At 49.1% G+C, this 11,297-nt stretch overlaps 1 long non-coding RNA gene across 5 annotated transcripts; it reads left to right on the top strand.

Moving 5' to 3' along the window:
• The first annotated feature begins 1,527 nt into the window (after positions 1–1,527).
• LOC121565091 lies at positions 1,528–10,807 on the top strand. 5 transcript variants are annotated; one of them, XR_006000400.2, is made up of 8 exons: positions 1,528–1,786; positions 3,004–3,081; positions 3,166–3,305; positions 3,433–3,768; positions 3,849–4,048; positions 4,141–4,244; positions 10,094–10,193; positions 10,355–10,807. It is a non-coding gene; the product is annotated as an uncharacterized LOC121565091 (long non-coding RNA). The 5 variants fall into 5 exon arrangements; XR_006000399.2 differs by having other exon boundaries at positions 3,004–3,106; positions 3,201–3,305; XR_006000402.2 differs by having other exon boundaries at positions 3,004–3,305; positions 3,433–3,589; positions 3,702–3,768.
• Positions 10,808–11,297: the final 490 nt, after the last annotated feature.

The raw sequence follows: 11,297 nt of genomic DNA, 5'->3' as shown, positions 1-11,297 counted from the left end.
CAATTTTGTGAAGAACCGTGCCCCGTGCAATGACTCCGTCATGGTCCCAATCAGCGGGAGTGGATAACTATATTTCACAGTCACCTGATTGAGACCACGGTAATCAATACACGGACGCAAACCTCCATCCTTTTTCTTCACAAAAAAGAAGCTCGAGGACGCGGGAGAAGTGGAAGGCCGTATGTATCCCTGACTCAGGGATTCGGCAATGTACGTCTCCATTGCCCGTTTCTCCTCCTGTGACAAAGGATACACATGGCTCCGCGGAAGCGCGGCTCCTGTCTGGAGGTCTATCGCACAATCCCCCTGTCTATGAGGCGGCAACCGTGCTGCTCTGGTCTTACTAAACACGAGCGCCAAATCCTCATACTCAGGAGGAATGTGCAGTGCTGGCATTTAGTTCGGACTCTCCACCGAGGTCGCCCCTACGGAAACACCCAGACATAACCCCTCACACTGAGCAGACCACCCTTTAAGAGCCTTCTCTCGCCACGAAATCGTAGGATCATGGGTAATCAACCAGGGAAGCCCCAGTACCACCGGATACGCAGGAGAGTCGATCAGATAGAGTTGAATCGTCTCCTCATGACCCCCCTGCGTAATCATCCTAAGTGGCGCTGTGACCTCCCCAATTAACCCAGATCCTAACGGACGACTATCTAAGGCATGTACAGGGAAGGGCTTTTCGACTGGAAGGAGGGGAATCCCTAACTTAACACAAAAAGAACGATCTACAAAATTCCCAGCTGCGCCTGAATCGACTAGCGCCTTATGCTGGGAACGAGGTGCAACCTGTGGAAAACAAACAGGTAAAGTAATGTGAACGACAGAAAGCTCTGGGTAAGTAGGGCGCCTACTCACCTGGGAGGACTCTCCAATGTAAGACCTGCCGTCTCCCCCACCAGGGGACCCTCCCCAGCACCTAGCCGCGGTGTGCCCTCCGCGGCCACACTGGGTGCAGGAGACTGCCCCCCTCGGGTTCCTTCCTCTTCTCCCTCTAGCGCCAGCACCTCCAAGCTCCATCGGACTCTGCTCGGAGGCGCTGGAGGGTGGAATGGGAGGCCCCCATCTGGGACGTCCGCGGGCCGCAAGCAGGTTGTCCAGTCTAATAGCCATGTCCACCAGTTGGTCAAATGTTAGTATAGTATCCCTGCAAGCTAACTCCCTGCGGACGTCCTCCCGAAGGCTGCATCTAAAGTGGTCTATGAGGGCCCTCTCATTCCACCCCGCGTCAGCCGCTAGAGTCCGGAACTCCAGTGCAAACTCTTGAGCGCTCCTCATCTCCTGTCGGAGGTGGAATAGACGCTCCCCCGCCGCTCTCCCTTCTGGTGGATGGTCGAAGACTGCACGGAAGCGACGGGAGAACTCCGCATAGGTGACAGTGGCGGCGTCTATTCCCCTCCATTCGGCGTTGGCCCACTCCAACGCCTTGCCGGTGAGACAGGAGATGAGGGCGGAAACGCTCTCGTATCCCGAGGGCGCCGGGTGTATAGTGGCAAGGTAGAGTTCTACTTGCAAGAGGAAACCCTGACACCCGGCAGCAGTGCCATCGTACGCCCTCGGGAGCGAGAGCCGAATCCCACTGGGTTCCGGTAGATGGACGGGTTGGCTGGCTGGTGGTGATGGTGCAAGGGATAGGTCTGTGGGAACCCCGCTGGTCTCCCAACGATGGAGGGTGTCGAGGACTCCTTCCAAGGCGTGCCCGATCTGGTTGATACGGTGCTCCTGGCCTAGAAGACGCTCCTCCATGAAGTCCACGGGTGCTCCTGCTGATTCCATCGAAGTGGTGTGTAATTCTGTCACGGGGTTGTAGTATGGTGTGGTGCGGAATCAGGCGCAGGAAGCACAGGAATAAGTCCAACAAGACTTTACTCAAAAAACAAGGTAATCCAACAGGCCAAAGGCCAAAATGACGCACACAGGCGTAAAATACCGAGCGCACACACAGGTGCGAACAATCTCTCCTGTAGAAGGCGGAAAGCTAAACAACATTAGCGAACCGAAAGCCAACAACAAAACCACACGACAGGAAACAATTACACACAACACTACACTAACAATAAGGAAACTAAATAGGGTGCTCAATTAGACTAAACACAAAACAGGTGTAACTAAACAGACAAAACCAATCAAACAGGAAACACAGAGCGGTGGCAGCTAGTACTCCGGAGACGACGAGCGGCGGAACCTGCCCGAACAAGGAGGAGGAGCCGCCTCGGCCGAAACCATGACACTAGCTAGCTAAATAACAGGTATTGTGTCAATTTAAAACTTGCCCAAGACAGTTCACAGAATTGTCAATTTAAACAAATGTAGCCAATTTATTCATTAGATAGTTAATTCAGAGATTCTTACCTTTGCTTCGATTCAGCAGTCTCGTCCACATCGTCATGGTCCTAGTGAGTGACATGAAGCTTGAGAGCCATTTGTAGTTCTGTATGATAGCCACATTAGCGGCCAATTATTATTACATTTTTGCCGGGTAAATATATGCAAATGTATTTGTCAGTATCCTTACAAATATGAAAATCTGCATACTGTTGTCACGGTTTCGGCCGAGACTGCTCCTCCTCCTGGTTCGGGCAGGCTTCGGCGTTCGCCGTCCCCGGAGTACTAGCTGCCACCGTTGAATGTTTCGTGGTGTGATTGCTTTGGTCTGTCTTGTACACCTGTGTCTGTTTGTGTTCTGATTACGTGTCCTATAAGTTCCCTGTTTTGTATTGGTTAGATTGTGTGTTGTTGTCTGCCTGTATTTCGGAGCTGCGTGTTGACGCTCTGTTTGTTTGTTTAGTGTTTACGCATGGTTTACGTATTCACTCGCCTCTGTTTGTTTCGAGGCCGTGTATTGTATTTTGCACTTTTGACTAGTAAAGTCTGTTGGACGAAGCCTCTGTGTCCTGCGCCTGACTCCTCCACCACATCCACATCGGTTCATCTGACAACTGTATGACACAGATACGGGTAAGAATAAAGTAATCTTCTCTCTAACACTTTAAATGTTAGGGGTGGACCTCATCGGACCCTTCACGAAATACAGGAATGACAACAGCTGGTGTCTGACGGTGACCGATCACTTACCAAGTGGGTGGAGGTAATACCCATTAAGGTCAGTAAAGGAAGAGTACGTGCTTAACTCTAAATTCCCTTCTGTAACCCATTAAAAAGGGTGCTTGGAACCGTTTTGTATGATACCCATCAAGGACGAGACTGGTGAGGCCACCTCCAAGGCAATGGTGGACATCTTCAACACCCACGGTTCTTCTGAGGTCATCTTGAGTGAGCGAGGTCATGAACGCTGGAACAAGGTACGGATGTTATAGGTTATATTCTGTCAGCAATGGTTTGTTTTATTTTTTACAATTTGTTTTGGTTTTTCCATCAGACATATTTCAATATCTTGCATAGATATCGCTTTCCTACCCCCTCCTCCAGGATTGGTGAATTGACCAACCAGACCCTCAAGACTGCCATGTCTCTTGATTGGTACCAGGAAGGGTGGGAGAACAACCTGAAGGTAATTCTCTTTGCACACAACAGCAGCATCCAGGCCTCCACCGAGTACGGACGGGAGCCGCAGCTGTTGACTGAGGTAAACAATGCAATTGTATATACAATTATTGCATATACTGTAGTCTTTCAAATGTGTGATTGACTTAGTGTTGTTGTTTGTCTATCGCTATTTTTGTATAACGTACTTTCAGATCACTGAAACCCCACCTGATGTGGTGGAAGTTGTCGACTGAGAAGAATGTGGAGGTTTTTGACCAGGTAAAAATGATTGTCCGCTGTTAATTTATTTTCTGTTGTAATATGAAATATAATTGCATTTATTCCTGATATCAATCAAGGTGAGACTGAACATGGACAAGGCGCAGGACTAACAGAAGGAGAGCTACCGGAGCAGAATCAGGAAGGGGACCAAGTGCTGCGACATCCGGGTGAATTACTTGGTTTGGAAGAAGGATGAAAGGAAGGCGAGACCTTGGAAACCTCGCTGCTCTTTCGCTCCTAGCTGGGGTCACCATCTGTTAAAGTGAATATAAAAAATGTCAGATAATAACTATTTGCATTTACACACAAAATAACCCGAAGCTAGTTTTAGTTTCCCTAACACTGATATTTTTCTCTTTGTCTTCCTAGGGTTACCTCCGTGGAAGCCAACAATCTTCTACAGTTGGAGCAGTTGGACGGTCGACCACTGAAAGCACTGACGCCCTACACTTCAGTGAAGCCCAATAGACAATGTATGTCAAGCTTTGGTTCACATTTGAGAAAACAAGAAATGGTAGTTATGCTGAGCTATATACTAGGCTGTGTCAGAGGAAGGCCCAAAAAATTGTCAAAGACTCCAATCACCCAAGTCATAGACTGTTCTCTCTGCTACTGCACGGCAAGCGGTACCGGAGTGCCAAGTGTAGAACCAAAATGCTCCTTAACAGCTTCTACCCCCAAGCCATAAGACTGCTGAACAATTAATCAAATGGCCACCCGGAATATTTACATTGACACCCCCCCCCTTTGTTTTTACACTGCTGCTATTTGCTGTTTATTATCTATGCATAGTCACTTTAAACCTACCCACATGTACAAATTACCTCGACTAACCTGTACCCCCACACATTGACTCGGTACCGGTACCCCCTGTTGTAAGGGATCGGGGGTTGGCTGGTTCTAGACAGAGTCTGACACTTCCCCGATCTACAGAGAGGGGGAGTCATCAGACTCGATCTGGTTCACCTGAGTTCTGAGCACACCTGTCAGTAATTAGTGTAGGATTTAAGGTGTGCTCAGAAGCTCAGTCGGTCGTGCGAGGTATTGTTCCATTGTGACTTGCTAAGCGTTTTGTTCCGAGAGAGAGAGAGAGTTTGTTGTTTTTGATTACCTGTGTATCCGACCTGTGCCTTGTTGTTTGACTCCCCGAATTGCTTAATCCTCTGCTTGTCTACCCCAGTGATTACCGATCTCTGATCCTGTGCCTGTGCCCTCGACTACGACTAAGCCCGCTCCCTTGGTACCTCTGCCTGTCTATGCCTGGCCCGGTTTTGACCACAGCCCGCCCGACCACGATTAAGCTATTCCCTTGTCTGTACTCTAATAAAGCATCGCTATTCTGCGATTGGATCTTACCACTCTGTCCGAGTATTCATTACAGAATACCTCGCCTTTACCATGGATCCAGCGGAATTACAGAGGCGATGGGAGATACAGGAGAAACGGATGGATGAACTCCTGCAGCTACTCAACGCTGGTGCGGCTGAAGGCACCATCCCGAGCACGGTCAGTCCTCGTCATGCACCTCCGATTTCTCTACCGACAAGGTACGACGGGGAACCTGGCAAATGTCAGGGGTTTCTACTCCAGACGTCCCTGTATATGTCGTATAATCGTACTATGTTTTCCGATGACCGTAGCAGGGTGGATTTCATGATTTCTCTGCTAACGGGAAGAGCACTGGATTGGGCTACTGCGCTTTGGGCAGCTGAGGTCCCCGAGTTGAATGCGGAAGTTCAGTTCAAGAGACTGTTCCAAGAGGTGTTCGACCACCCAGTATCTGGGCGTAGTGTGGGAGATCAACTATGCGAACTTCAGCAGGGCCGTCGCACAGTAGCCGACTACGCTTTAGAGTTCCGTACTATAGCAGCCGGTAGCGGATGGAGCGAGACTGCTTTGCTCACCGTTTTCCGAAGAGGGCTGCGCAAAGACGTACAGACTGAGTTGGCTTGTCGAGGAGATATCACTGCGCTACATGAGTTTATCAAAATAGCCATCTCTATTGATAATCTGATAGTGCAACACAAGGTATCCACAGTCCGGGAACCCTCGATCACTGGTCCTAAGGAATCTGAGGAGGAACCTATGCAACTGGGACGGTCACCTCTACAAGGTTCGGTGAGACAACAACGTCGGCAAGACGGACTATGCCTGTATTGTGGTCAGTCGGGTCATTTCGTTCGTCTATGTCCGGTACGACCAAACCGTACCCCAGGATATCGCCTCGGAACTGCCAAACCGGTGAGTGAGACTCAAGTTTTGAACATTACATCTAAAGAAATGTATGTGCCAGTTACCTTATCTGTCGGAGAGAAAGTGCGCCGGTTGGAAGGACTTATTGATTCCGGGGCGTCTGCCAGCTTTCTGGATATGGGTCTTGCTGAGGAGTTGGGAGTTCAACTTATCCCAATTCAACCTCCCCTGCGAGTCAACGCGCTAGACGGTGAGCCCATGGGCACTGGGTTCATTACGCACCGTACAGAGGTTATCAAGTTACAAGTGGGCTCCATACACCATGAGAACATCATTTTTTTCGTCATCTCCGCTTCACGGGAGCCGCTAGTTCTCGGCCACCCCTGGCTCGTCACCCATGATCCGGTCATCTCCTGGAAATCTGCCGATATCACGGCTTGGAGTGAGGTATGTAGGGCAGAGTGCCTCAATTTACCGTGCAAAATGTCTACTGTGGAGGATGCGCAGGGTGCGGTGTCTACTGTTGTCCCTACAGAATACCAGGATTACGCGCAGGTGTTCTCCAAGGAGAGGGCTACCGTGTTACCACCTCATCGGGCCTGGGACTGCGCGATTGATCTGCTATCCGGGGCTACACCTCCTCGTGGAAGAATCTACCCGTTGTCACAGCCGGAACGAGAATCAATGAGCCAGTATATTGATGAGGCGCTACAGCAAGGGGCCATTCGCCCATCTACGTCTCCCGCCGCATCCAGTTTTTTCTTCGTGAAGTAAAAGGATGGCGGACTGCGTCCTTGTATAGACTATCGAGGGTTGATCGATATTACCATCAAAAATCGTTACCCCCTTCCTTTGATTCCAGCAGCCCTCGAACAGGTGGGACAGGCCTCCATGTACAGTAAACTGGACCGCAGGAGTGCGTACAATCTGGTGCGTATTAGAGAAGGGGATGAATGGAAGACCGCCTTCATCACACATCGAGGACACTACGAATATTGTGTCATGCCCTATGGATTTACCAACACGCCCTCAGTATTCCAGGCGTTCATGAATGACATTTTCAGGGACATGATTGATCGCTTTGTTATCGTGTACATTGATGACATCCTAATCTATTCTAACTCTCTGAGTGAACATGTGTCCCATGTACGACAGGTTCTGGATCGGCTCCTACAACATTCTCTGTTCGTGAAGGCAGAAAAGAGTGAATTCCATATCACTACGATTTCCTTCCTTGGGGCCATACTCACTCCCGACGGGGTTAAACTGGATGAATCCAAGGTGCAAGCGGTACAAGACTGGCCTCAACCCCAGACGGTGAAAGAGCTCCAGAGATTCTTAGGGTTTGCCAATTACTATAGACGGTTTGTGCGTAATTTCAGCACAACCGCAGCGCCCCTGTCGGCGATGACCAGCTACAAGGGTCGCGGTCTGAACTGGACGGAGGGGGCAGTGCGTGCGTTTGAGACGTTGAAACAACGCTTTATCTCTCTATTCTATGTCAGCCGGACCCTACCTTACCGTTTATCGTGGAAGTGGACGCTTCGGAGGTTGGAGTTGGAGCCGTGTTATCCCAACGCCAAGGTGAGCCGCCTAAATCACGACCCTGTGCTTTCTTTTCAAGGAAGCTGAATTCTGCCGAGCAGAACTATGACGTGGGTAATCGGGAATTACTGGCGGTGAAGTTAGCACTGGAGGAGTGGAGACATTGGTTGGAGGGAGCAGAGCATCCGTTCCAAGTGCTCACGGACCACCGCAACCTGGAGTATCTTCACAGTGCCAAACGACTGAACTCCCGACAGGCAAGGTGGTCTTTATTCTTCAACCGTTTCCGATTCACTGTTTCTTATATCCCTGGGTCCAAGAATGGTAAGGCGGACGCGCTTTCGAGCGCGCGGAAAGACCCGTGGAGCCAGAACCTATTCTCCCCATGAGTTGCCGTGCTGGTCCTGTGAGGTGGGCTATTGATGACACTATTCAGGAGAGCTTACAAGCGGAACCAGCCCCTCCAGAAACCCCGGTGTCTAAGGTGTTTGTGCCAGCTCCACTTCGACCTCAACTGATGGAATGGTGCCACACGTCGCTGGGATCTGGTCATCCCGGAATCACTCGAACTACACGACTCATCAGCCGCAAATACTGGTGGGATTCCCTCACAGATGACGTCAGAGACTATGTCTTATCCTGTCCAGTATGTGCTCAGTCCAAGGTACCTCGTGCACTACCGGAGGGTAAGCTGATGCCATTGCCAACTCCTCAACGACCCTGGTCGCACATTGCAATGGACTTTGTTACCGACCTACCAGAATCAGAGGGCCATACTGTAATTCTCGTGGTCATCGATCGTTTCTCCAAGATGTGCCGGTTAGTACCCATGACCCGTTTGCCTAACGCCACTCAGATGGCTGAGACTATGTTTACCCAGGTGTTCCGGCAGTTTGGTGTCCCGGAGGATATTGTTTCCGACCGGGGACCCCAGTTTGTATCCCGGGTATGGAAGGCCTTCTGCGAACGCTTGGGCATCTCGGTTAGCCTAACCTCCGGATATCATCCCCAGGCCAATGGGCAGACAGAACGGCTCAACCAGGAAATTGGGAAATATCTCACGGCAACAATGTTCGCGGCAGCCGCAAGAGTGGAGCCGATTCCTTCCTTGGGTAGAGTATGCTCAGAACTCACTCATTCACACCTCCCTACGCCTAACGCCCTTCCAGTGTGTTCTAGGGTATCAACCACCCCTGTTCCCGTGGGATACCGCATCAGGGATGGTACCGGCTGTGGACGAGTGGTTCCGTCGGAGTGCGCAGGTCTGGGAGACGGCCCATCAACATCTCAGTCAAGCCTCACAACAGCAAAAGACCTACGCCGACCGACGACGGAGACCTACTCCCACTTATCAACCCGGGCAACGAGTATGGCTGTCTACCCGAGACCTGCGGTTCCGACGGAGCTGCAAGAAGCTCCAACCCAGGTACGTATTAACCCTGTCACCTACCGTCTGTTACTCCCTCGACACTACAGGATAAACCCTACGTTCCACGTCTCCCTATTGAAACCTGTCCACTATAGCCCGATGTACCCCCCAATCGCTCAACAACCTACTACACCACCTTTGGAGGAGGAACAGGACACCACCTATACAGTCCACGAGATACTGGAGTCAAGACGGAGACGAGGGGGCATCGAATATCTCGTGGACTGGGAGGGATATGGACCTGAGGAACGGTCATGGGTCCCTGCTAAGGACATACTGGATCCAGCTCTCAAGGCCACTTTCCACGCTGAACACCCAGGTCATCCAGGACCCCGACCCAGAGGAAGACCACCCGGTAGAGGTAGAAGGCCGTCAGGAGCCGGCCCTGGGGAGGGGGATACTGTAAGGGATCGGGGGTTGGCTGGTTCTAGACAGAGTCTGACACTTCCCCGATCTACAGAGAGGGGGAGTCATCAGACTCGATCTGGTTCACCTGAGTTCTGAGCACACCTGTCAGTAATTAGTGTAGGATTTAAGGTGTGCTCAGAAGCTCAGTCGGTGCAAGGTATTGTTCCATTGTGACTTGCTAAGCGTTTTGTTCCGAGAGAGAGAGAGAGTTTGTTGTTTTTGATTACCCGTGTATCCGACTAGTGCCTTGTTGTTTGACTCCCCGAATTGCTTAATCCTCTGCTTGTCTACCCCAGTGATTACCGATCTCTGATCCTGTGCCTGTGCCCTCGACTACGACTAAGCCCGCTCCCTTGGTACCTCTGCCTGTCTATGCCTGGCCCGGTTTTGACCACAGCCCGCCCGACCACGATTAAGCTATTCCCTTGTCTGTACTCTAATAAAGCATCGCTATTCTGCGATTGGATCTTACCACTCTGTCCGAGTATTCATTACACCTGTATATAGCCTCGTTATTGTTATTTTATTGTGTTACTTTGATTTTTGGATTTTTTTACTTTAATTTATGTAGTAAATATTTTCTTAACTCTTTCTTTAACTGCATTGTTGGTTAAGGGCTTGTATGTAAGCATTTCACGGTAAGGTCTACACCTGTTGTATTCGGCGCATGTGACAAATAACCATTTATTTGATTTAATTTGATTATAAAAATGTACCTCTTCAATTTACCTCTCCAAATGACTTTAGGACCATCGACTGTCCGAGCCCCCCAGGAGGTATCCCATCCACCAGAACCAGTTAGTTCGGATCAGTCTGATTCTTTGTGCTCTGAGTCGGAGGGGGTGAGGTAGGCTATAGCTTCCAAAAGTGTTGAAAAGTACATATCTCCCATTTATAACACTGCACTAATCCATCACATTTTCTCACAGTAAAGTGTAACCTGTGTGTTTGGTTGTTTACGTCTCTGTCTCCTACCCTGTTCCCTTTAACTTTGCTCCTGTTCTCCAGGAGCTAGGGGTTCTGCCCAACACCCAGACGTGGATCCACCTGATGTCCTCCATTACCAACCACCCTCCAACTTTTCATTACATCATCTACAGCTACTGTTGTTGTCATTATCTGCTGAGAAAGTTTTCTTGCTCTATCATACTGGGCACATAATATGTGAGATACACAGATCAACTAAAAACACTAGCACTGCAAACACTCAGAACGAAGAGAGCAGCAGTGCCTGGACTTTGCAGTCTCCCTCTTCAAGTCCCCCTTCTGAGACTGCCTGTTGAGAACAAGTGACAAGCAGAACCTCCCACCCACACAGCAACCACCTCCTCTATATTCCACACCAGAATTCAGTATTTGAGTGTACAAAAAAATCTGTGAAAATAAATCAATGACACAACTGTACCAAAAACTATCAAAGTTTATGTATTAAAATCTTAAATATTGCCAGGTTGGCATTCACAGCTGTTTCACAAGGTGTTCATTATTGTAAGTTGTAAGGTATCCTTTGATGGTATTTATTTGTGCCACATTACTCATTGTTGTATCCTAGGACCTACAATAGATACATATATATTCAACCACAAGGGTGTACTAATGAGCTATGCGAGATAGAAAAAAATAATCATAATAGAGGACTATTGAAATTATATTATTTCAGTGTAGATACAAACATGACAGCCAGAGAAGCCAGAGTATGAATCAAACATATTTGCATATGAATGGAGTGGAAATTAGCTGACTTCGGGATCTGTAAGGTAAGTAACTTTAATGCGTCAAGCAGATTACAAGTTTTCTTAGCCATTTCCCGAAACGTAGCAAAGTTTAAGACATGGATTTCATGTTGTAATATTAACAAGGTACCCAAAAGTAGTTAGAATTAATGTTTTCATTTGATTAGCTAAACAAAACTTGTTTAAACAGCGAAATTGTCGCGGAAATCAGCCTTGTT

Source organism: Coregonus clupeaformis, chromosome 29, assembly GCF_020615455.1.
Source record: "Coregonus clupeaformis isolate EN_2021a chromosome 29, ASM2061545v1, whole genome shotgun sequence".
Lineage (NCBI taxonomy): Eukaryota > Metazoa > Chordata > Actinopteri > Salmoniformes > Salmonidae > Coregonus > Coregonus clupeaformis.
This window is presented reverse-complemented; position numbering and strand designations above follow the sequence as displayed.